The sequence below is a fragment of the Tinamus guttatus genome, unplaced genomic scaffold, assembly GCF_059628265.1.
Source record: "Tinamus guttatus ecotype Peru unplaced genomic scaffold, ASM5962826v1 Tinamus_guttatus_pri_ptg000374l, whole genome shotgun sequence".
Classification (NCBI taxonomy): Eukaryota; Metazoa; Chordata; class Aves; order Tinamiformes; family Tinamidae; genus Tinamus; species Tinamus guttatus.
This window is the reverse complement of record NW_028288908.1, coordinates 260,783-287,448: the sequence shown is the minus strand read 5'-3', so window position 1 is coordinate 287,448 and position 26,666 is coordinate 260,783. Positions and strand designations below refer to the sequence as shown.

General features: G+C 46.0%; 1 pseudogene across 1 annotated transcript in view; it reads right to left on the bottom strand.

The window, feature by feature from the left end:
- LOC104566650 (uncharacterized protein KIAA0825-like) overlaps positions 1 to 26,666 on the bottom strand; it is a 284,921-nt pseudogene that overhangs the window by 169,309 nt on the left and 88,946 nt on the right. Inside the window, exons 12-13 of the transcript XR_015913687.1 lie at positions 24,457 to 24,606; positions 2,712 to 2,806 (exon numbers count right to left, since the gene is read on the bottom strand). The product of XR_015913687.1 is annotated as an uncharacterized protein KIAA0825-like (transcript). The remainder of the gene's footprint in view (positions 1 to 2,711; positions 2,807 to 24,456; positions 24,607 to 26,666) is intronic.

The window sequence follows — 26,666 nt, the reverse complement described above, 5'->3', positions numbered from 1 at the left end:
AACATGCTTATTTTCCTTCATATACAATAGACAATATTTCTCTTTAAGCATAAAAAAGGAAATAGTGCTCTGTCTACTGTGAACAGACAAAAATATTTTTGCCTGCACAGAAGCAACTGATAAGGGAAAGCTCTTAGGATGAGAATAATAAAAGCACGGTAGCAGTTTATGAACTCTTCTAACTCTTATGAACTCGTTCTAACTCTTTCCAAACACTGCCTGTGGTTTCATTGGGCTCATCTGAGGGAGGAGCTAGGAGATACCAAATATATCCATTAGACATAGGCCAAAATGATCACACACAACCACTCAGCCTGAACCCTAACTCCTGAGCACAAGCAAGACTGCTATTAATGCATTTTTAGGAGTATGAAGAACCATCTAAAGACAGGGCTTACTTAGGTCCAGCTTGTTTGACTAAGCACAAGACGAGCTAGAACTGGTCTAGTCAGTTGAAGAACATGATCAGACATACTGTAGCAGTGCTAAAAATAACCTGATATGAAGACAAGCTGTAGTGAAGATGCTGAAAAATTTGGCAGATATCTGGATTAGCAGATAAGTCTAATGTTTATAAAAGGTTTAAATGATCTGTTGGTCTGTAAACTAGAGAATGTAGTACTTAAAAATTTGCATAATAAAATATATGAGCTAATCATTAATATCTTGCAAAATGTCACTTCTGGATGAGAGTTTTCATATCATGTAGAAGGGCAATGAATGGAGACATTTTCAAATTAGAAAAGATGACAACTATTAGGGCACCTAGTAAAAACAAAAAAGAAGGAAAAGATGCAGACAATGGGTGATACGACAAAAGCGTGAATACTGAGAGCAACAGAGAAAGAATATACGAGGCTTCTCTACACATTCTAAAAGCGATCAGAAAAAGTACAGGATGTGTCTTAAGTCAGCCAAGAAGATGAAACACCCACAGAAAATGCTCCCTCTGCAAATCAGCAAATCACAGCAGACTTTTCTACAACCCTTAGCTCATACTCATGACATCAACATGAAGGGATGTATAAGAACCACCTTCAGCCTAAGTTCCTATTACAGTCTCTTTTAAAAGGGAAAACCACTTCATTTTTAATGAAGGACAAGTGTTACAAATCAGCAGGGGGACTATCAAAGAAAAAAAATAGCATTGAATTGTCTCTGCTATTTAACACAAAAATGGCATGACTTGGTCAGACCAAGAAGTCCATGTAGTACCATGGACCGCATCCTGTTCTGGCAGTTGGTAAAAAAGGACAACTAGAGAAGAACTGAGTGAATGGGCAAGAGGGAAAGCATGTTTCCATTCATAGCATGCACATTTTCCTATTTTCACAAGGATTTAAACAGCCAATATTAAAAAAAAACTACAAAAATTGAACAAATATTATTGCTATTGTGTATAAGCGATCCATGTAAAAAATGTGTGGTAGTTATGCTCTAATTTTAAAAAAAGGGATCTAAACCCCCCCAAAAAAATCACCAAAATATATTTCCCTTTCAGATAGATTTGCACTCTGAAGAGATTCCAGCTCAAGGGAGATATTGTGCAGATACTAGAATTAAATTTCAGTACTGTTTTAGAGAAGTTTAATCAGCAACAACTGCAAACATTTCAAACACCATTTAAGGCACAAGTTGAAGGCATTATGAAATTAATCCCTTGCTTCAGCAGTAACTTCTATGATTTTAGCTACACATCCTGACTGATATGAAGGTAGGATATTCCCTACAGAATATAGCCTACAAAAAAAGAGATACCCTTAACAAAAATCAAACTTGATACATTAGAGGAAAAACCTTGGCCGCAAGAAAGGACATTAATTATAAGTAAATATCATGTGGTTATGGGCATTTCCCAATACCTTAAAATGCAAAGTTAAAAAGCCAGAGTGACAATAACTATCACCTGTAAGAGGAATTGAAATCAGAAACTCCCAGAACTGAAAGTATTAATTACCACAAGTAACAGTTGAGCATTCTACAGCATGGGATTGCAAAAAGAAGGAAAGCTTGTGCATACTTAAATTTGGCCCAAGTCAGGAATATATATATATTTTCTAATCCAAGAAGTTATACTCAAATGTAGCACATTAGCTCTATCTGCAGCAGATTTTAATGTTTTATTTATATATTTACAGCTTTCAACCTGAATTTTATGAGTATCATTCATTCATTTATTATATGTTAAATAAATAATATGTTAAATAAATATATCTGCTCATCAATTAAGCAGCCATTTTTTACAAGTAGAAATAAGTGTTAGGATATTAAAATGTGCTCCAATATCTTAAAACTACTGAAGAAGTACTTTTTATTTCTAGCTGTACTTCTCATGCCCTCACTGGATTTAGACCTCATTGAGACTTGAACATTGCCCAAAGTTCAGTGCTATACAGCTGAAATCTCCTTGAGCAGTACAGTTTTGGAAAAGTTCAAAGTTATTCATTACTTTTTAAAGCACTATGTAAGGGCAATATCAGCCAAGACTCAGGTCTCAGCCAAAAAAAAAAAATTAAGTCCTCAAAACAAGAATTATAAGCTAACTTGTCATGAATAAAACGCAGAAAAACTATAAGTATTTCCATTTTAAAACTGCATCATTTTAAAATATGTAATTTATTTCATAAATTGCTCTAGTAAAAATATCTGTGCATTGACCTTTATGAAGTAAAAGAGAAAATTGGAAAGTGCAGTTTCCAGAATCCCATTACCTGTATGCCAGCAGCACCCTGAAGGTCATCTGATTCGGTCCCAAATAACTTGGCAGCAAGTTTAACCAATCCCAGATCCATTCAGTAATGGCTGACTGTTGATACATGGGAAGAAGCTATTGTTAGTTATTAATCAGTGTTAATATGATCAGTAGTGTGATATACTAACCAATCATGTCCACAGAAGATGGTTTTTATTCCAATAAGACAGTAATTAATTTATAAATCAATTTAGGGATGTAACCATTATTTATAAAAAGATAAATCAATTTTTGAAACGTTATTCTTCCAACTGTTAATGACATTTTGCCCAATCACTTTGAAAACTTGACTCTTTTTTGAAAGGCAAAATAATTCACAAATTTATTTTAACAGCAATTAACATTTTCTACTGTTAACAAAAATTTTGCCATGAAAAACTTAGTATAGCTGAAACTCAAGATGTAACCTGTATCTTAATTAGAGAATGATGGTTTACTTCTGGTTTTTGTTAGATAGTCTTGTTACCAGATGGTTATTTTAAATACCAGTAAGCCTAGACGATATGAACTAACATAACCCCACACTGATTGCTTAATACATAAAAAGATCTACAATAATAGTGGACAGACAGAAGACTATACATGATATTCCTGTTTACAAAACAGCACCGCTTGTTGTAGAAAATTAATTTTCAAATTCAACGTTTTGGGGAGATAATTATTCAAAAATTATATGCAAAATTCAAGAACCTTCTCAAAAAAATGGAAATATCTTGCAGGTTATCTTTTTCTTCTCACAGACAGTACTTAGTGCTTCTGGGAGAAAAGTATTGATGCAATTCCTTCCTTCCTTCCTTCCTTCCTTCCTTCCTTCCTTCCTTCCTTCCTTCCTTCCTTCCTTCCTTCCTTCCGTTCGTCCGTCCTTCCGTCCTTCCTCCCTTCCTTCCGTCCGTCTGTGTATTGGAGATGAAAATTTCTGTGATCTGTAGAGTCAGAACAATCTCCTACGGGTAGCAGAGGCCAAACCTTGAGAAAGAAGATGTTTGCCTGCCTAGGCTGAGCGATAAGGAGCAGGGATGCAGCTGCTCAGCCCGGTCCACAGGCAGCCCCCTCGGCAACCTGTTGAAGGTGGCCGCTTGGCTGGACTTGTAGCCAGCTTAAGTGCAGACGTCCTCTAAACTAGCTTTGGAGACCAAACACCCAGAAATGAGGAAGAAGAGGAGGAAGGCAGGACCCTCGAATTGAGGGCTGGGACCCCTGACTGGTGTGTGCGCCTGCGGACCCAGGGGGGAAGAGGTGCGCAACTAGAGGCGGAGTTTGTCCGCCCCCCCCCCCCCCCCCGGCCTGCCTCTTGCTGACCCTACGTGCCTGGATGCACCGGGCATAAAAGTGGACAGTGCGGAGAGAGTGGGGGGGAGAAGAAACTGCTAACTCTGAGGCCTACTCTGTCTCCGTAGGAGCCAGTCAGCAACTCTCTCTCTGGTCTGCCAGCTCGAGAGGATGTTTGGGTCCAGTCTCCCGCTGGCAGGTATCACCTCATGAGTAGTTATCCATTTTCTTTTAGCATTTTCTTTGCTTCTTTAATGTGCTTTCACCTGAATAAATGCTCGATGTAGTCACCTCGTTCTGTGTGATTTTTGCCGAATCCCGAGCCCATTCAGAACATAATTGGTGACGAGGATTCGGCAATTAAACAGTGGAACTCACTAGTGGAGTGCATAGCTAGGTGAGGTCGTGCCACTAGATAGAAAATGTTTCTGCTATTGAAACAGTGGAACTCACTAAGGCGAGTGCATAGCTAGGTGAGGTCGTGCCACTGGATAGAAATTGTGTTCATGCTGTTTGTGTTCGTGGTCTTTATCGTGTGTGAGACATGCAGTGGTTCTTTTTCGGGAGAGCTCCAGGCAGCACTGGCGACTGCAGGGAGGCTGCACCTCCGAGAGAGCGTCCGGAATGGGGGCCAGAACCATGGAATGCTGTGTGGAACTGATGAGAGACCTGCACCCGCGTATCTCCAGAACCATGGACCCAGAAGGACCCCATGGCGGTTTTACAGTATTGGGGTCAGTTTGGGGAGACTGACCATACTAACAACTCGGTCCGACTGGAACATGCCAGTCGGATGGGAGGTGCTCTGCTGTGTGCATGTAAGATTCTAGCGGGGCAGCTAAAGCAGGAACAGGAGAAGAATCAGCTCCTCCAAGAGCAGTTACAGGCAGTCCGAGCCACCCAGGTGGTGCAGAGGCAGGCTCTGCTGGAGGTGAATGATCAGAGGGAGCTCCTGGAGGAGAAATGTGCTAAACAGGCGACACATGAGTGGTAAAGAACAGGAGAGGGAGAAAACCAGGGCAGAAGGGGAGCCAGGTGCGGACTATTATCACCGACCCTGACTGGGACCTGGAAACTTGGGATGGGGATATTTGGGAATCAGACGAGGAAGTCCCCACACCAGAGGAGAACGGCCCATCGTGGGGCAAACCAAAAAGGCGAGCTGCCCCGGTAATACGAAGGAAAGCTGTGCTGCCAAGGGCAGGACAAGTGGTGTGACAGGATGATTTAACCGATTTTACCCCCGAAGATATTAAGAATCTGCTAGTGAAATATAAACAACAACCCAGGGAGAAATCACAGTCCTGGATGGTAAGTTTAATGGGAGAAGGGGCTGATTGGGTGATAAATGACAATGTCGATGCCTCGAGGTTTTTGGGGTTAACTAATGACGTGTATGTACAGTCCACCCTGCGAAGAGTGGACGGAAGCGGGAAGAGTCTTATTGCTGTGGTAGCCGAGGGTCTTGCTTACCGCCACACTAATGACGGCGATTGGCCCCCATCCAGTGCAGGAGGCCAGACACAACTCCTGAAGGCTTCAATATGAGTCAAACAGAAATCACTTTATTCGCGTTACAGCAGCCTATTTATCTACTACATTTCTGTTAAGTCATCTAGCCACGCGTACGCTTACATTGCGATTGGTTGCATACTACTGTCCACGCGTCTTCTACCGTACTAGGTTGGCTATAGATATCGGGGCACGCGTTTACATGATTGGCCCACACACAGTCCTCTATCCTGCACTGATAAGCTTGTTTACAGGTTCTTCCTCTCCTACTTCTGTGTTCTTGCAGCTGGTGACTTTCCCACGATCTTTTCGCCTTGGTCTTAGTCCGGCTCATCGTATCCGTCTTCTATTGGGAAGCATCCATTACTTAGATATGCTCCCACAATTCCCCCTTTTTGTTCTTGAACCAGCCAAACCTTCTTTACAGCATTCTCAATCATATTGGATACACATTTCAATAAACAAGGCACCACTAGTAAAATGCAACATAGAATCAACAACACCATTCCAGCACTTCTAAATAACGAGCGAAACCATCCCGAAATTCCCCATCCATTTCATGAATTGTCCAACCATGACAGACCCTCATCGTCTGTGACTTTATGCAAAATCTTTGCATGATCCCAAATGTCTTGGCCATCCGTGAGTATTTTTCAGGACTGATCAATATTAGATATGTATTCGTGGTGGCTCTTCCAGTGTTGGTCTCCTACTCCCACAGAATAGCTACTTGCAGAATTTATATCCCCGCTATGGTTCAATTTAAGCTTTATGGTCGTCCGATGGCCTGTTTTGTTTTGAAAGGTGCCTAGATTCGGGCCTGATAAGTTATAATATATATAAGGCACCGTGTTACTAACCAATTGAAGTATAAAGGGCTTTCCTTCCATTGCGACATTCTCCTGTGTACACTGATATGACGTATTGAGTAGGCTATACGGATTCAGGTCTGTCCAGTTGCTTAGAGGAATACCTAACACCAGTGCATCAAATGGATCTGCTGTCCCACAAAACCAACAACTCTTATTTTGGGTATAATTAACAATCCGCCTAAGAAGCATAACATATCCATTAGCGTTAAAAGCAGCATCAGCTCCTATAATAGCGTTAAAAGCAACATTACCTCCTGAAAGCCACAATATACAGCTAATAATGACAGTAACACCTCTTCCTCCCATGTTGTTCTTCTGCAGGCTCACACTTTCCACAGCTAGGGTACCAGTTGCTTGCCTGCTACGTCTGATGTATGCGAGTTTGCTTCCAGCCAAGGTCTCACCTATTTCGCTGGCACCCATCTGGTTCCAGTATCTGTAATGACACAAGCATACCCTTTTCCCCAGATAATCAAGTCCAAAGGCCCCGTCCATTTTCCCGTCTTCCAGTCTCTCAGCATCACCTTACACGGGCCCGACTTTACTTCTGTCAGGGCTCCCTTTAGCCCAGCCCCGTGTTTGACCATTAGAGGGACTAGGCTGTCCTAGGGTAATCTCAAAAAAATTAAAACATATACTGCTTTTGCCAATCTCTCTGCAGTCATAGTTCCCAATTCTCCCCCTTTTTTGTTTTTGAAGCTGGCGTTTCAGCGTTTGGTTCATACGTTCCACTATGGCCTGCCCAGTAGGGGAGTGTGGAATGCCCGTAACATGCTCTATGCCCCAAAGATGGAAAAACTCTTGTGTCCCTCGTGCGACATAGCCAGACCCATTATCAGTTTTTACCCTTTGTGGGACTCCCAATGCTGCCATAGCCACCCGCATGTGGCATTGGACATATTTGCTGGATTCACCCGTCTGTGCCGTGGCCCAGACGGCCATAGAAAAGCAGTCGACCGACACATGGACATATTTTAGTCTGCCAAACTCTGGTATATGGGTAACGTCCATTTGCCACAGTTCCAACAGACCGGTACCTCTGGGATTCACCCCAGTCGGGCAGCCACCCGTGAATTGCTGACAATCAGGGCAAGTTTGTATAATCCCTCGTGCTGCAGCGTCTGTCAAGTTAAACCGTCGTCGTAGCACCTTAGCAGACTGATGGAAAAATTGATGGGAACGCTGAGCCTGTTGAAACTTATCCAGCCGGGGCCTGTCCATGCTGGAGCTACCAGCCGATCCGCCTGTTGGTTTCCCTCAGACAGCTCACCTGGTAAATTCATGTGACTCCGAATATGTGTAATAAAATATGGCGCCTTGCGTATGTTGAGTGTGAGCCAGAGTGTTTTAAAGAGGGCAAACAGAGCTGCATCGCCAACTTCTTTCAGAATTGCGCGTTCCATGCGTTGAACAATACCTACTACATACAGGGAGTCACAGACCACATTCAGGGCCTGATCCGGCCAGCGCTGAAAAACCATGATGACAGCACGTAATTCTAGTTGTTGAGTGGAACCACTAAAGTCCAATAGCACCACTTCCTTTCAGACGGCTCCCTCTTTCCAGGTTAATGCTGACTTCTGTCATCTCCTTCCGGCATCCGTAAATATAGTCACTCCCTTAACCGGCGGTGGGGATCGCCGAGGAGGGCGCTCCTCAAACTGTCCAAGTTTGACCGCGGCCATAAAACGATGGGGTGGCAGGTGGACTCTAACCTGCCCTGGATAGTCCAAGAGGGCAACTTGAAGTGGCACAGAGTTCTGTAAAGCCCACTGTAGGTATTCTGCAGCCAATGGCACAACGATAAAACTGAGTTCAAATCCTGCTATTTCCACTGCCCAAGATCAGCCTTTCATTATCAGCTGTGCAAAAGCTTCTAAATGAGCTGTCACCGTACGCTTGGGTTGAATAGGCAAAAAAAATCCACTCGAGTATGTTGGAACCAGGCGCAGGACAACTGCACAGGCCTTTACGGGAGCCGAGCCAGATTACAAGACACGATCCCAATATGAGTTTAGATCTTGCTCCGTTTATTAGCGGAAGTGCGCATATATTTATACCTACAAGCATCTGAGGGATATCCAGGTTAGCTACGATTGGTTGCTAGGGAGGTTGCTATGTCCCGGCCGCATAGGCTCTTTCCCAGCTCTGCAAAGTTGTTTACCCGAAACGGCTAACTACTCTTTCCCACATAGCTCCCCATTCCCAGCCGGCCAAGGACAACTCACTAACACTCCCCAGTACATTATCAGCAAGGCGCAGGTGGTGCAGATTCTCAGCACAGTGCAGATTCCCAGCACAGTGCAGATTCTCAGCACAGCATTTCTCTACAGGAGTATATGAAGGGGATCTCTATCCTCAAACCATTGCATCAATAGCAGCAGCGGGTAGTGGTTGTGGTTTAGCAAGAGCAAACCCAGCGGTTCATCAGGGTCCCAGTGACTGGCATATGCAGTTGATACCCTTTTGGATACCTTTTGTAGTGCTAGCTTTGCTTTGAGGGAAAGCTCACGCGGGGCATCAACTCCGCCTCCTCCCCGAAGGAGTTGTATGAGGGGTTCTATATCCGCGTTGGAAATACCACAGACCGAGCGTACCCAATTAATATCGCCCAGGAGCTTCTGCACATCATTTAGGGTAGTGACTTCTGTTCGCAGAAAGAGCTTTTGTGGCCTAACAACTGTTCTGGTAATCTCCCAGCCCAGGTACTGCCAAGCTGGCTGCCGTTGTACTTTCTCTGGCGCTATCTGTAGACCTCCCGCTCCTAGGATCTTTTTCATCTCTGTCAGCAGACTTTCTGCCTCCAGATGCTTTCCAGCTACTAATATATCATCCATATAATGGTAGATCATTAGTTCAGGGTGTATCTGATCGATGGGAGTTAATGCCCACGAGACATAGAGCTGGCACAGGGTGGGCGAATTTTTCATACCCTGGGGAAGCACTACCCAATGATATCGCTGCATAGGGGCTTGTTTGTTAACGGAGGTGTTGCCTGACATTGGCAATCGACTCCGTCCGCCGAGGCGGCCAGGCATGCCCAACCTGTGCCCGGACCAAAGAGCACAGACACCAATATGAGGATGCTGCAAATGGCGTTTATTGATGGATAACAAGGTGTTATATAGCTAAGGTTTACAATGTCGCATCCGCCTGCTTACATCATAGACTAAACACAATTGGCTATTAAGGGCCCTATCTTTCCGTACAGCGCGATATCTTCCGGCCGCCGGACCCTAACTATCTGCAACATCTCCCCCCTCCCTGTGCATAACAAAACTAGCTAAAATATAACTATCTTATTCTTACTTATTCTTATCTTATTCTACTTACTTACTTTTATTATTATATTACTCTTACTTATTCTTAGTATTATATTATTCTATGCTTATAGTTTATAACAATCTCAAAATTATGTATCATAAACTTGACATAAAAACACAAGGCACAAAGTGTAGAAGGTAGGGGATGACAGGTAATACCGGGGGTGTAGGAATAGGGTGTACCTTGGGATAACTTGAGGGTAATACTGAGTGGATATATTCTTAAAGCCGTTGTCGGCGTTCCACTAACATGATGTTAACCTTCTCTAGCCGACTCTTGACAAACGGCATGAGCTTATTCGATATACAGGGTCCAAAGATCAGTGTCATCATAATCATTGCTATCGGCCCTATCAAGGTGGATATCAGGGTGGTTAACCACAGCGAACCGGCGAACCAACCCTCGTACCAGCTGCGTTTTGGAACAGGGTTCAACGGGCGCCGGCCGGCAAGGCATGGCATCGAAGATTGGTGACCCTGTAGTTACTTTTGTACTAATTGCTCGAGATTGTTCCATCTGTTCAAGTACCCATTTAAAGGGCTGATGTGATTCTACCTGTCCTATAGTGACAAGCTGCAAAATTAAGATCACGCAAAGGCATCGCGGCCCCCTCTTGCGGAGGCTGTTTTGTTGTTTTCTGGATTCGGTCGGCGTGGAACTCACAGGCTCGGGCGGGACGCCTATCACCGGGGCGTCCGATGATCCGGTCCTGTGAACAGAAACTCACAATTTTCATTAGTTTTATTTTGAAGGTCTGGTTTAATAGACTTAAGCGGGCACCACTTGACTCTGCCATCTTTCCTGACAGCGACCTTTGGGTCGATTTTGGCATGGGGGGAGCACTGCCAGCGAGTCCCCCAGCCAAGGGCAGTTTACTGCAACGTGGCCTGCCTGGCCACATTTAGAACATGTCATTACGTTGGCTATTGCGGCATGAACAGCCGCCTGAATTGGGGTCAGATGCTCTTCCTTTGCAACATGCTTAACCATGTCTGCGATACTTGCCCCTACCGGCAATGATCGCAGGATTTCTTTGGTTGCGGAATTGCATTGTTGGCGTAAACATTCCACTACGACCGGGCCTTTTGCCTCCGCAGGCAGGGCCGAAGAGCCGACCGCTGCTTGGAGACGATCTACAAATTGTGTAAAGCTCTCACTTTCACTTTGCTTTATTGAGGACCATGGTGATGGTCTGGCAACGACTCTACAGGCTGTGCGAATAGCTTCTCTGGCCGCACGAGTAGTTGCCATAACTTCATGGGCCCGCAGGCCATGGGCCTGCGCCTGGGGGGTGATCATTGTTGGATCTGCACCCATTAACTGCTGCAGGCTGGAGCCGTGTAATGGGTGATCTGCCCCAGTTACTTGGGCTAAACACTTTGTACAGTTGTCTTCCCATTCTTGTCTGAAAACGATCATCCCTGCTCCATCAAAGATTAGTCTACAAGTTCGCTTTATATCAAACGGGAGCATATCGCCCCCCCCGAAGATACCATCTATGAGGGCTGAGACCATGGCAGAATTAATCCCTTTATCCGCAATTGCCTTAACAATCGTTTGCACATCCTTAGATTTTATCGGCGAGTAGACCCTCTGTCCCGCCTCCGTCACCCGGACTGGGAACGCTAGCACGGCCGATGGGGCCCACTCGGCACACGCGATCTTTATTTCCTTCCAGTCCGTGAGAAGGGCCTCTTCCCCTCGCGGCTCCTCTCCAATTCTAATGGGAATACCCTGGCTCCTAGTTCTTTGGCTTCCAGCCCCGTTCACCTTCCTTCTCTCCCTCCCCAAATTCGAATCAGTTGTGGGCCACCCATCCTCACCAGTGTCCGAGCCGGAGCTGGAGCTGGAACTCGACTGACTGGTCACTTCCGGGCTCCGGTACTTTTTCGTTGGGCTCCAGCCCCGCCTACTTTCCCCCCTCCTTAGCTCGCCCTGCCTCCTACTCACGGAGGCGCGTTTTTTCAAACGGTCGCTCCGATTGGTTCTCGGCCCCTCACTCGGTCCTCCCTCACCTGACTGGTCATTTCATCATAGAAGGCTATCAGGTTAAGCATCAGAAAGCATCGGACAGACTCACTGACATAGGCCGGACCGTTATCCGTCTTGATGTGCTCGGGCGAGCCTATGACTGCAAAAGATGTGGTTAGATGCCTGCAGACATGTAGGGCCGGTCTGCGCTGTGGCCCACACAAACTTAGAGTAGGTGTCTATGGACACGTGGACATACTTGAGGCGTCCAAATTCAGGTACATGTGTGATGTCCATTTGCCACATCTCTAATGCCTTCAGGCCCCCGGGGTTCACACCAATGCCCAGACCTGGCCCATGATGACTACACTGGGGACAGGCCTGCACAATTCCACAGGCATCGGATACAGTTATATCATACATCCGGATCAGGCCTTTGGCATTAGCGTGGAACTGTTCATGAGCAATTTGGGCGATTTCAAAACGATTCAGTGGCCCATGTTCACGCACCAAGCTCACTAACTGGTCAGCCCAATCGTTACCCTCCCCCAAACCTAGTGTCCATTGGTGGCTCCGGACGTGGATGGCACAGAATGCCGTCAAACGCCACCTCACAGCTCTTTTGATTTGTAGAAACAGCTGGAACAATCACTGGTGTAGGGTACGGCGCTCGGAAGATCTCGCGATGTACGGGAAGAATAGGGAACTAAGGCATATGCCATATTAGGTAAAGAGCAACGCTTATTGGCTATATAGGCATGCTTCCGCCTTTGCTACCTTTATAAGATCCAGCCTGCGTATATTAAACGCCATTTGCAGCATCCTCATATTGGTGTCTGTGCTCTTTGGCCCGGGCACGGGTTGGACGTGCCTGGCCGCCTCGGCGGACAGAGTCGATTGCCAATGTCAGGCAACACACTGGTTACGAGTTTCTTTCAAAAGAGCATCCTCAATTCGCTGTACTACTCCAACGACGTACAGGGAGTCCGATAAAATATTCAACGGGGTGTCCTTCCAGTGCATCAGCACCCATGCGACAGCCGCCAATTCTAAAGTCTGCAACGAGTCACCTTCCACCGCTTGTAGGGTGTGGGCTTTCCATAGGTCCTTCTCCTTCCAGGTGATGGCCGCCCTTCTGGAGGTTTTCTCTGCATCCGTGAATACCGCGAGGCCATCGCACGGAGGTCTTTCTACACACTTTGGTCTTCCTACCCACGAATAGCTGGTGAGGAAGTGGCCAAGCTTTCCTGCAGGCCTTTCCGAAGTCACCTCCCCAGGGAACTCCAAGAGCGCTAACTGCAGCGCAGTCGAGTGCTGCAAGGCCCATTCCAGATCTGCCGCCTGCAGGGGAAGGTGGATCGCCGCTGGCTCACCCCCGAGACTGCCAGCACCCGAGTTCTCCCACGGCAGACCATGTGAGCCACCGCTTCCAACCGAGGGGTCACGCTCTTGCGCAGTTGAACTGAGGAGAAAATCCATTCTAAAACTGCAAGGGAGTCTTCTCCCCCTTTTTTCTTTTGCCACTGCATGATGAGGGCAAACACCGAGATTGGGTTGGAGACGACCGTGAGGTGCATCGGGATTTCAGAGCATTCCTTCCGTTGCAACATTCTCCTGTGTGCACTGATATGATGTATTGAGTAGGCTATATGGATTCAGGTCTGGCCAGTTGCTCAAAGGAATACCTAACACCAGTGCATCAAGTTGATCTGCTGTTCCACAAAGCCAACAACTCTTAATTTGGGTATAATTAACAATACGCCTAAGAAGCATAACATATCCATTAGTGTTAAAAGTAGCATCAGCTTCTATAACAGCGTTAAAAGCAACATTACCTCCTAAAAGCAACAATATACAGCTAATAATAACAGTAACACTTCTTCCTCCCATGTTGTTCTTCTGCAGGCTCACACTTTCCACAGCTAGGGTACCAGCTGCCTGCCTGCTACGTTTGATGTATCCGAGTTTGCTTCCAGCCAAGGTCTCACCCATTTCGCTGGCACCCATCTGGTTCCAGTATCTGTAATGACACAAGCATACCCTTTCCCCCAGGTTATCAAGTCCAAGGGTCCCATCCATTTTCCCGTGTTCCAGTCTCTCAGCATCACCTTACACGGACCCGACTTTACTTCTGTCAGGGCTCCCTTTAGCCCAGCCCTGTGTTTGACCATCAGAGGGACTAGGCCATCCTGGGGCAAGGCAATCTCAAAAATTTTAAAACATATTCTGCTCTTGCCAATTTTTCTGCAGGCATAATTCCCAATTCTCCTTTTTTTTTTTGTAGCTGGCATTTCATCGTTTCGTTCATACATTCCACTATGTCATGGTCCTCAGGATGTAATAGTATGGTGAAAAAACGATCTTTTAAATCAATTAGCAAGTATTCCCCTAAGCTCTGTCCAAGGATATAAGTCAGAGTACGGCTCCCAGTCCTCCATCGGTGGGGGGGGGTGGGCGGGGGAGGTGGGGGGGGGACGCCGTAGTCTAAGTTATTCCTGACTTTCCCGTTTTCAAATTCTGGACTTTCTTGTTGTGCTTATTTAGCCCTCTCTGCTGATATATATTACACAATAAAGATCTAAAGACCACAGACACAAACAGCACAAACACAATTTCCATCCAGTGGCACAACCTCACGTAGCTGTGCACTCCACTAGTGAGTTCCACTGGTTGTCGGCAGGACACTGAGACTGAACATTCTCTCGAGTTGGCAGATTAGAGGGATGCTGACAGGCTCCTAACTCGGCGGGCGTCCGCGCAGAGACAACGTGGGTCTCAGTGTTAGGAGTCTCACCCCTCCTTTCTCTCTGCTCTGTCTGTTTATGCCCGGTGCATCCTGCCATGTAGGGCCAGTACGTGCCAGCAGGCAGACCGGGGGGCGGACAAACTCCGCCTTCAGTCACATAACCTTCCCTCCTGGGTACGCAGGTGCACATGCCAGTAAATTGTCCCAGTTGTCAGTCTGAGGGTCCTGCCTTTCTCATCTTCCTCCCTCTCGGGCGTTTGACCTTCAAACTAATTTAGAGGATGTTTGCAGTTAAGTTGGCTACAAGCCCGGTCGAGCAGCCGCCTTCAGCTGCTTTTGGAGGAGGTCGGCTCTGAGCCTGGCTGGGCAGCCGCCTCCGCACTCCTTATCGCTCAGCCTGGGCAGGCAAACATCTTCTTTCTCAGGGTCTTGGATTCTATTTCGCGCAATAGTTTTATGACTCTACGGATTGTACAAATTTCCACCTTTCAACCATACCTCGTGTCGGCATCAATATACAAAGGATACAACACATAATAGAGATGAACATAGCAAATAGAAATAATAGCCCTAATAACGGTTTCTGTCCTCACTTAAAGCATTACAGTTCTTCAACCCCCACTTTTAAAAGATGAATCAAATTCCTCTGCACCTCCCTCCTGGCTTTCATCAAGCCTTCAGCAACATAAGTTTCCTTGATCTCATTCGCCTTCTCTTCCCCAGCCCCCCTTTCTCCTTTTTTCAAGGCGATCTAACAAGCGGAAGCGGGGGCACAGACGGTGCAGGCGCCGCAGGTGCAGGCACAGAGGCAGGCACGGGCGGGGGGGTTAGCGATGGATCTCCAAACACCAGCGGTTTTCAGTGGCGTGGCGGTCCCAGTCCTGAAGTGCTTGCAAAGGCTGCCGTGGCTCCGATGGCCACTTTGCTTTTGGCTTTCACATCGGGTTTGAATACCAGGTGGGGCTCGGCTTTGAACCCATTCTCTCTGCACCAGATCGAAAGCTTGCAGAGGGTCTGTTCATCAGCCTCCGTCTGCACTCCCACTGCTTCGCTCTTCCCGAGCGCCTCCCGTGCTGCCCTCCAAGTCTCCCTCTCCTCCCTCGCTCTCTGGAGGACCTGCCGTATCACTCCCCATGTCTTTAGATCTTTCGCACTCCCTTTAGACATACCATATTCCGTTAACGCGGTGGTACATCTCTGCCAGTGCTGAGGGAATAAAACTTCCCTGGCATTGTTAACCGCCCCTTCTTCAAGGAGCCGCTCAATGCAGCTCTTAACTGCGTTCGATTTCATAGAAATTCCCCATTCCCGAGCACACGATAATACGACCTTGATTATCGCTTCCATGATCCGTGGATCCCTCGACTGCCTGCGGTCCGCCACCTCGGAGTATCACGTCGGGGTCACCACTTGTTGCCTGACATTGGCGCTATCTGTAGACCTCCCGCTCCTAGGATCTTTTTCATCTCTGTCAGCAGACTTTCTGCCTCCAGATGCTTTCCAGCTACTAATATATCATCCATATAATGGTAGATCATTAGTTCAGGGTGTATCTGATCGATGGGAGTTAATGCCCACGAGACATAGAGCTGGCACAGGGTGGGCGAATTTTTCATACCCTGGGGAAGCACTACCCAATGATATCGCTGCATAGGGGCTTGTTTGTTAACGGAGGTGTTGCCTGACATTGGCAATCGACTCCGTCCGCCGAGGCGGCCAGGCACGCCCAAACTGTGCTCGGGCCAAAGAGCACAGACACCAATATGAGGATGCTGCAAATGGCGTTTATTGATGGATAACAAGGTGTTATATAGCTAAGGTTTACAACGTCACATCCGCCTGCTTACATCATAGACTAAACACTATTGGCTATTAGGGGCCCTATCTTTCCGTACAGCGCGATATCTTCCGGCCGCCGGACCCTAACTATCTGCAACACGGAAGGTACAGAGAACGCAAATTTTTCATGATCCTCAGGATGCAATGGTATGGTAAAGAAACAATCTTTTAAATCGATTATTAAGATGTCCCAGTCTTTTGGGATCATCACAGGCGATGTTAAGCCTGGTTGCAATGCTCCCATATCTTTCATAACTGCATTTACTTTCCGCAAATCATGCAGCAATCGCCACTTCCCAGATTTTTTCGGGATAGTAAAGACAGGCGTATTCCAGGGGCTAGTTGAAGGCTGTATATGGCCCTTTTCTAATTGCTCTTGTACTAATGCTTGTAAGTGAGTGACCTTTTCTGTAGACAGCGGCCACTGGTCGACCCAGACAGGTGTACTAGCCGTCCAGGATAATTTTATCACCGGTCGCTCTCTCCCAGTGACCGCCCCTAGAAAACCTGTTGATCAGTAACCAATCACTCACCTAGCTGGCTTAGCGTGTCTCATCCTAGCAGCGATACTGGTGCATTGGTGACATATGGTTTAATACTGCAACATCTGCCATCTGCCATACAGCATTGAACTAGCTCCTTACTAACACGCATTGTTTGCACTCCACCTACCCCCATATCAGGAATCGATGGAGTTTCTAATGGCCAGGTGTGAGGCCAGGCAGCCACACTGACAATCGTTACGTCCGCCCCAGTGTCCACTAACATTGAAATCGATGTCTGATGCCCACATGGGTGTTTTAATGTTACCCGTTGTCGTTTTGAGATGTCCATTGCCAGGTGTATTTCAGGGGTCCCGGTTGAGCCAAAACCCTGTTTCCCTCTGACTTTTGATGTAGATTTGGGAACGCATGCAAAAAACGGCACTAACTGTGCGATCTTCTCCCCAGCCGGAACATGAATCTGCGGACTGGGGGTCCAGACCATCACATGAATGGTACCCGTAAAGTCCACATAAATCATGCCAGGCAATACAAAAAGGCCTTTGCGTGTAACCGATGAGCGACCTAACAGTAGTGCACTTAATCCTTTTCCCAGCGGGCCGCAAGTAGTGGATGGGAGGCATTGTACACTGGAGTTAGTGAACATTGCGTCTACTGCGAGGGCAATGTCCACTCCGGCACTTCCTGTTGTGGCGGCGGTGATGCTATCCAAGCTCCCCGGGATCTTACTTTCATTGGCGCGCGAGATCCCAGCGCACTCGCCTTGCCGTTTCCCAACCTGGTTCCGTTTGCATGTGCCTGGGAGCGGCACTCCTTCTCCCGGTGGCCAAACCTCCCACATCTATTGCAACCTCCATTAAACGCATATCCGCCGCCCCTTTTATCGAACTGGTACTGGGCTTTGAGATGACCGGGGCATCTGCACTTAAAGCAGCGCGGGTTGGTTTTGTTAACTAAAGGTCGTACGGCTGCTGCAAATGCATGTGCCATGTAATCCGCCTTTTGCTCATCCGAGCCAATACGCTCACAAGCCTCCATCATTTGTGCGATCGAGGCATCCCGTGGTAGTGCTCTAAGCGCTCGCTTACACTCCACAGTAGTGTTCTCAACCGCTAAAGAGATCAGTATGGCTTCTCTCGCTTCTGGAGTCAGAGGGGCGCATTCTAGGGCCTCTCGCAAGCGGTCTAAGAAAGACATATACGACTCCCCACTTGCTTGTTTTACCTTTGTGCAAGGTGGGATCAGTTTCCCATCCTCAGGTATAGGTCGCAAAGCTTCCCTGGCTAAGTCTGCCGATATGCGTAGCACCTCAGGCGGAAGTTGTGCTTGATCTGCAGGGTTAGCAAAATTTCCAGATCCCATTAAGGCTGGAGGCCCTCCTAGGCGCAACGGAACCCCGTCACGCCGTTCCATGTTATTGAGGCCTGCAACGTCACAGTCCTCTGTCCAGCGGGAGTGCCATAGGACTTCTTGCATAGGGGTCAAAATTACCTGCATGAGCTGGTGCAGATCAAAAGGTGTCAGCAAGTGATTTGATAGAATTGAATTAACAATAGCCTGGGTGAAGGGACCATGTAAGCCACATTGCTGCACCGATTTACATGCCTCTTTCACTAAATCAAACGATAAAGGTGTCCACTGATTTGGCTGACCCTGAGGACCCGCTATTACAGGAAATGCTGACAGCGCTCCTTGTCTCACTAATGACAGTCTCATCTCCCTCCAGTGATTTGGGGATCACAATCCGCTTTTCCCTGCACCACCATCTCCTTGGTCTCATTCACTTTCACTTCCCCAGCCCCCTTCTGTAAGTTTTCAAGGCGATCCAACAACTCCTGGACCCAGCCGGACCGTTCTTCAGGCTCTCCGGGGGGGTCCGGAAGCGGGGGCGCAGACGGCGCAGGCGCAGTCGCAGGCGGAGGCGCGGAAGCGGATGCGGACAGGGGCGCGGACGCGGATATGGGCGGGGACGCGGGCATGGGGGTTGGCAATGGATCTCCAAACACCAGCGGTTTTCGGTGGCGTGGCAGTCCCGGTCCTGAAGTGCTCGCAAAGGCTGCCATGGCTCCGGCGGCCACTTTCTTTTCTGCTTTCATATCGGATAAGGTAGCTAGGACCAGCTGCCGTGTAGTAGCAAGGTCCCTGGCCTGCTTATCCCCGTCAGCGATATGATCCCAGAGCTGTCGCCCTACATTCTCCCACGTCTCCACATCGAATGGTAGGTGGGGCTCAGCTTTGAACCCATTCTCTCTGCACCAGATCAAAAGCTTGCAGAGGGTCTGTTCATCATACTTAATTCCTCTCTTAGAGAGAATATCCAGGAGGAGCTTAACAATTGCACTTTCTTCCTTAGTTACTGACTGCCCCATCTCCTGCCCCGGCTGCTCATCTCCACCAGGTGACCATTGCAACGAATCTTCAAATCTTCATGGATTGCCACCCAATCCGTCCCGGACCTCGGTCCCGCCGAGCTGTTCCCCAACTGGGTGCTCCCGTCGGGGTGTCCCAGTTCAAATGCGCTGAAATCGCATCACGTCGAGGTCACCATCTGCGGGAGGCCAGACACAACTCCTGAAGGCTTCAATATGAGTCTAGCAGAAATCACTTTATTCGCGTTACAGCGCTCTATTTATCTACTACATTTCTGTTAAGTCATCTAGCCACGCGTACGCTTACATTGCGATTGGTTGCATACTACTGTCCACGCGTCTTCTACCATACTAGGTTGGCTGTAGATATCGGGGCACACGTTTACATGATTGGTCTGCACACAGTCCTCTATCCTGCACTGATAAGCTTGTTTACAGGTTCTTCCTCTCCTACTTCTGTGTTCTTGCAGCTGGTGACTTTCCCACGATCTTTTCGTCTTGGTCTTAGTCCGGCTCATCGTATCCATCTTCTATCGGAAAGCCTCCGTTACTTAGATATGCTCCCACAATCCAGCTCCTCCTGGGTAACTATAAGACAAGCATGCCAGATGCTTAAGGCAGAGGCCATGAAGATTGCTATAGAATTGGGAAGTCCGGAGCTTTATCTGCAACAGCCGTTGTTACCTGGGATGCGAAATAAGTTGTTGGAGGGATGCCCAGGAGCGTGGCGCCCCTATCTAATTCCAGTTCTGATGTCAGAACAAGGAAACCCTATTGAGAACGTAATTGAAAAGTTGCAACAGATAGCGGACTTTCCAGGATTGGCATTAGAGGTGGATGGAAAAGGCGGCAGTGAGAAAAAAGGGTTGAGTGGGAACGCAGGGTCGGAATGTGGGGACCGAGCTCGGCTCTTCCGTCTGCTTTTACAGAAGGGCATTGATAGACAGGAAATTGATGGGAAACCAACAGAAGTATTACGCGAACTAGCACGTTGATATAATGTCCGTGCGGTCCAGGCTGCGAAGCAGCTCTCAGGAATAATGTCCAAGGCTGATAGATCACAGGTATTGCACCCGTGGGAGGATTTAGAGCAGACAGTGTTAAGATTCAGACTGAAGGAGAAGCTGGAGACGGTTTCTCCCCCTCAGGAGGGGCTTGGACGCCCAAAAAAAGAATAGGGGCGTGGCCAAGCTCCAGTGTCCGAAGGGTTGCAATGTAACATCGCTCGCCGAGACCATCGACCGTTCATTACACGTGCCATTTATTGTTCGGAACAAAATAGACAAACGGTTCATGCCTTGGTGGACACGGGAGCGGAGGTCACAGTAGTGCACAGGAACCCAGAAAAGTGCAAGGAGGAAGTAATCCCTGTTTGGGGTTTAAGTGACCAGCCTGTCAAGGAAAAACTTGTGACTGACTGCCAACAAGTCATACATCGGATTCTTGAAGCTGCTAGGATGCTGCGACCAGGGAAGGTCCAGATGATTCAATCAATCAGGGTGCTCAGCAATAGACGGCTGACCAAAGAGTGGATGCCCCTTATCCTGATGAGAGGGATACCCCGTGTGAATCGTGCAGTAGCCACCTTGACTGTAGCATATGAATCTGGAGCGAACTCTAGTCTCTTCCCTGCTAGGGAAGGGTTGGTATTAAACCATAGGGGAATACTTGAATGGGATCCCGGGGGAGGACTTCTCAAAAATTAAGGCAAAAGCCCGCCCCTCCCCTGCCCTGGCTTTTCCGCGCCCCTCCCCCGCCTTTCCCCGCAAGTGGACCAGATATTCCGGAGGGAGGAGGAGGATTGAGAGCTGTACTCTGACTTGTATCCTTGCAGAGAGACTAGGGACATAACTTCAGTATAGAATACAAGAATGAAGTGACAGCCAAGGTCCAGTATGAGGGACACGGAAGGGCCAGCAACTCCATGTAGAGATCATTAGGTGTGCTTCAAGCACTGGGAATTGAACAAAATAATGTGTCCTTTGTTCTTAGTTGCACCCAGACCCAGACGTGGGTGCAGAGTGTCGTTGCAGGTATATTGAGAGATGGAGACAACGGAGTCCTCCCCACGGAGACCTGAAAAAATCGTGTGGAACGCGGCCACAGAGAAAGAGCGACAGCTTCAAGCGTGATGGAGACCTGTGAACTTCACCCATGACCAGGGCCTCCGCGCAGTCATCACCTACGTACTGACCCTGGCGAATGTCACCTTTGAGAAGGTTTATCTGTGCTCTACCCACCCCCACCCCCACCCCCGAAGATGATGCCCTTAAGGCAAGCAATATTTCCTTTGATACTAAAGATGGCGTATGCCATTTTGGGATTAATCTACAGAGTAATAATAAAACCACATTAGCTTATGTAGGGAAAGGATGTGTGTGTTCTAGAACAACTTGTAAATACGTGTGCTAAGTAATGAAAGTTATAATCAGACTGTGTTCAATGACTCTAATACGTGTGCTCACAATGTAGTTGTTGTTAGAGTCCGTGATTTTGTGTATGTTACCCATGTTTAATGTGAATCTGTGTGTATGTCGCCATAATAGCGGCTTGCTACTGCATGAGGCAAGTGAGACACTACCTTGATGACCAGCTGAAGTCTGAGCGCCTCCTACCATAGTCAAGGGCAAGACTGGGTTGGCCTCTGTGTTTGCCACCAAGAAGAACCTCGAGCTCCGCTGTTGGCTGCAACCCATTAGGCGTTGAGCGGTGGGGACACATGCCATGCCAGACCTCGATGTGAGTGATGGGCATCTCTCTCTCTGAGGGCCACCTAGGAGGTGAATGTAGGCCAAACGGCCTGTTGCTGGCACGAGTGACAGCTAGCGTAATTAACTTGTGACTAAGTAGACAGAAGTTGCTTATGCTAACTCTGCTAATTCGCACGTAGGCCCGCTGGACTGCTTACGCCATCCTGCACAATAGGGTGATTTACCATTTTACAGACCAGGTTCAAAAAAAAAAAAAAAAAAAAAAAAAAGAGAGAGAGAATTGCAAGAACGTCATTGCTCGAAGGCACTGGCTCCAGGGATTGCTGCCGCACAAGCATTGCCCACGCTACGCAGACTGGGATGCTGGCTAGCAAAATCCAGCAATGCTACGACGACAGGTTTGCCATCATTGTTAGTAGATGTAGACTCGGCTCGGCACGCAACCTTGCAGCAATGACTATGCTTCTGGTTATGCATGGCCACAGGTGTGGGGAGGCAGGGGGCATGTGCTGCCTGACTCTAAGCGACCCTGCCACGTCTATGCATGCCCAGGTCCGGACGTTACAGGACTCCATTCGGACAATGGACGTGGGGTTGGCCATGGTTACAGAAACTGTTATTAGCGCTGTTATTTCTATTTCCAATATTATCATATGCTGTCTCCCTTGGATAATGATGCTGACACGAGGCATGGTTGAGACTGCTATGAAAACGTTATCTGTTCGGGTGCTTGACTATGATCGATTGACCTCTACAGATTACGGGGTGGTATGTATAAGAGGTGGGAATCTTTATGATTGTTTATGATCTCTACAGATCACGGGGTGGCATGTATTGGAGATGGAAATTTCTGTGATCTGTAGAGTCATAAAAATCTCCTGTGAGAAGCAGAGGCCAGACCTTGGGAAAGAAGATGTTTGCCTGCCTAGGCTGAGCGATAAGGAGCACGGATGCAGCTGCTCAGCCCGGTTCACAGGCAGCCCCCCTGGAAACCTGTTGAAGCCGGCCGCTCGGCCGGGCTTGTAGCCAACTTAACTGCAGACGTCCTCCAAACTAGCTTTGGAGACCAAAACACCCGGAAATGAGGAAGAGGAGGAGGAAGGCAGGACCCAGGCGGGGAGAATTGCTCAACTAGAGGCGGATTTTGCCCGCCCCCCTGGCCTGCCTCCTGCGTCGTGCTGACCCTACGTGCCAGGATGCACCGGGCATAAAAGTGGACAGTGCGGAGAGAGTGGGGGGGAGAACAAACTCCTGACTTTGAGGCCTACGCTGTCGCCGCGGGAGCCGGTCAGCAACTCTCTCTCTCTGGTCTGCCAGCTTGAGAGGATGTTTGGGTCCAGTATCCCACCGGCAGGTATCACCTCGTGAGTAGTTATCCATTTTCTTTTAGTATTTTCTTTGCTTATTTTATGTGCTTTCACCTGAATAATTGCTCGATGTAGTCACCTCGTTCTGTGTGATTATTGCCGAATCCCGAGCCCATCCGGAACAACATGTAAAGGCACTAATAGAAGAAAAAGAATGCTTTTAAAACATGCTGATCTAGAATAAGAAGCCTTGTGAAAATAGTACTAATTGTCACATTCAGGATATTAAAAGTTTGATTGCAATATGACAATGATTCAGCATTCATTAAGCAAAGAGGAAAAAAAGAATACTAGATATGCTTTACAGCAATACATAATGAATTGTCCAGTAACAGAACAAGTGAGAATGGAGATCGTTCCATTTAAAAACAAAATTGTAGTGAAAAACGAGAATCTTTCTATCAGAAGTCTGTGAACTTCATGTAACTAAAATACCATTTATTTTTTAAATATATAGAATCCTAGTGGTATAGCCAAAGCTGTAACTGAGGGATTAAGAAGACTTGAAAAAGTATAATGTATTTTTTTTTCCAAGTGTCCAAGTGCTTTCAGAAAGTACGTACCATTTTCTGAAGCGACTTAGTCATGTTGCTCTCTAGGGGGAAATTCACACACCTCCATTTATTTTCTTTAACTTCTATTCTGAATATCTGAAAGTAAATTATATTCCTTTACCTATGACTAGCATAGCTTAATGAAGAACATAAAAATGAATGATTTTCTAACTATTTCTTCTTTGCCTTGCTTATTTTGCTTTGCCTTTGCCTTGCTCTCATTATTCTGTGAATCTGATGCATTTCCAAAGAGTCCTCTACACTACTGGCTAGTATTTCTATGAAGGACTTACCAGGTAAAATTCTGAATGTACACATGGAGTTCTGCCATAATTTTCAAAAGGACTAATCCCTATTTACTATTACACAGATGTAAAAAGTGTCATTGTTAATAATGGGCTTTCCTTTACTACACTGAACTATCATAGAAATTGTGAGTAAATGTAAATCGTTCTTACACACAATAGAAGTAAAGGACAATAGAGCTCTTTGAACATCATGCCACTATAAAGGGTGTCCTCACTAGCTTCCTGAGTAATAATGTTCCTTCATCAAATGTGAACTCCTGTAATTGATTCCATTTTCATGATTTCAGTCTCCATATTCATCACATTCACGAGAAGTATATTATAGTACAGTATAACCAAAGTCCCATATTTTCACCAACCTGATTGAACACTTTTGCACAATATTGGCTGTGCACCTGGAAAGGGTTGAAGACAAGCTGCTCTTCCCTGCGCTTCAAAGGCAAACATTGATCAGAGGTGCCACTCTCTTCAGAGGGATTCTCACAGGACAGCTGTTCTTTCATATAATCCTTTTTAAGGGGAAAGGAAAAAAAATACAAAATAATATATGCTACTTAGGCTTCTTGACCAACATTTACTCAAATCTCAAGCATAAGTTTCCATGTGCTTGGTAGAAACTCCTAGTTAAAGGAGACAGTAAAAGATCTCTTAAATTCAAAGCCTTTCTAACACGGGTCTACCACAAACAGTAACTAAACTCCATCAACATGTAACTTTAGAAATTCAAAATATAACATACTGTTTTGAAATTATCATCAAATTTTGTTCTCATTCAAAATATTTGTTAGGTGTATGTAGCTGAATTGAAAATTGAAATTGTTTTCTATGAGCTGTTCTAATGGTTATTATATGATTTCTTTTATATGATAATGTATACAAAATATTTAAAGTTATCTTTAGACAGCATAAAATAGTTACTACATGAATATAAATTAATTGCTTAATAAAATGTTCAAAGCAGTTGTTTAAATACAGGAGATAATCTCCTGCTCTTCAAAGCTATTGAATTATTTTAATATTCAAAAACTTGAAATTTTTATGATTTACATAGCAATTTTAGAAATGGAAGTGTAGCAGATTATGATTATTTTGGCCACAATCTTTTCTGCTATCACTGCTTAAACTACTATGTAAATAAATCATCACTGCATGCCAATAATGTGTTTTGATTAAATAGAACCATTTTACTAAGAGCTAGATAATGAAAAACTTAAAGATCTATGTGCTGGAAGGACTACTGTGATTAAACAGTTTATTATTATTAAAATGAAACCCAAAATGATAGGACTGCCATAACATTGAGCAAATACTCAAGGTGAGTCTTCATTAAGATGGGTGGGATATGAAGGGCCCTCTCACTTTGCAGTAGCACTGAGATTATAAAAAAATTTCAGACCGTGGTGAGGGAGCATTTTATACTACTTGCCAAGCCACTCATGGCTCCTAAGTGGGTCTTTCTAAAAGAGTAATATAATGATCAGCTTAGGCTGTGGTCTAGCCTATAAGGAACAGGTTCCCTCCCAACCTACTGGACTGCAACTCCTTCTCCCTTGACAAGGGTATACGTTGTGAAATTAGCCAGGAAAAAAAAAAAAAAAAGATTTTAGCCAGATCAGCAAGCCACTTGATTTCTAGTGCCAGCACAAAGGGAGCAGGAATGCACAAAGGCAAGAGAAACAGCATCTCTGATGGTTGCAGCCAGTAGTCAGGACTGCTTAAAACAATCATGAATTTATCTGAGTGTAAAAGAATAATTAGAAATCAGTTGTTCTTTTTTTCCTACTTACAACAACCATCAACTGCATAATCCATTTGTGAAACCATATCCCAAGTCTCTTACCTATATTGATTCAGCCTCCAAATTTTGTTTTCTTCTTCTATTCTCTTTCATTACTTCATGCCATTAAAAATGCTGAAGTTATGCAAAAGGGAGTTATTTAAGAGATATTTTTATAGATTCAGTATTAAAAAAAAGTCTTACTTGCTCACATTTTTTCAATCCCTGCAGACAGTTTTGGAGAAACCCTCTGGGCGTCACAGAGCCAGCAGTGGCAGAATATGTTTTCAGTAGAGGTATTGGAACTCACTACTAATGCTTGCTAAGGTTTTGAAAATTTTAAGTGTGGTATAGCCACTTCCCAACAGAAGCATTTTTCTATCCTGGGAATACTCTGGATTTATGTCTTGAGAAAGATTTAATCAACAATGGTAAATATATTAAGAGCCGTTTTAGTACAGGATGTATTGTGTTTATATTTATTGTATATTTAGTACAGTGTATTTTAACCAGAAAAGGTAATGTCTTAATAAATAGAAACCACATTTGAATGAAAACACACGAGCTACATCCTTGCTATTGGTGACTGGCCAGGAAACAATAGATGCAATATTCTTGAGCCTGACAGCTCAGGAGAACTGGTTTCTTTTTGGTAGCTAGTAGTCAAAGATGCTTTTTAAAATGATTATTCTTTTTGATAAATACATGAAGTAGAGTAGACTGCTATGAGTTCTACAGTATCTATTATAGCTCTTAAAACATTATAGTTCTATTTCAAAATACAGCTTCCAA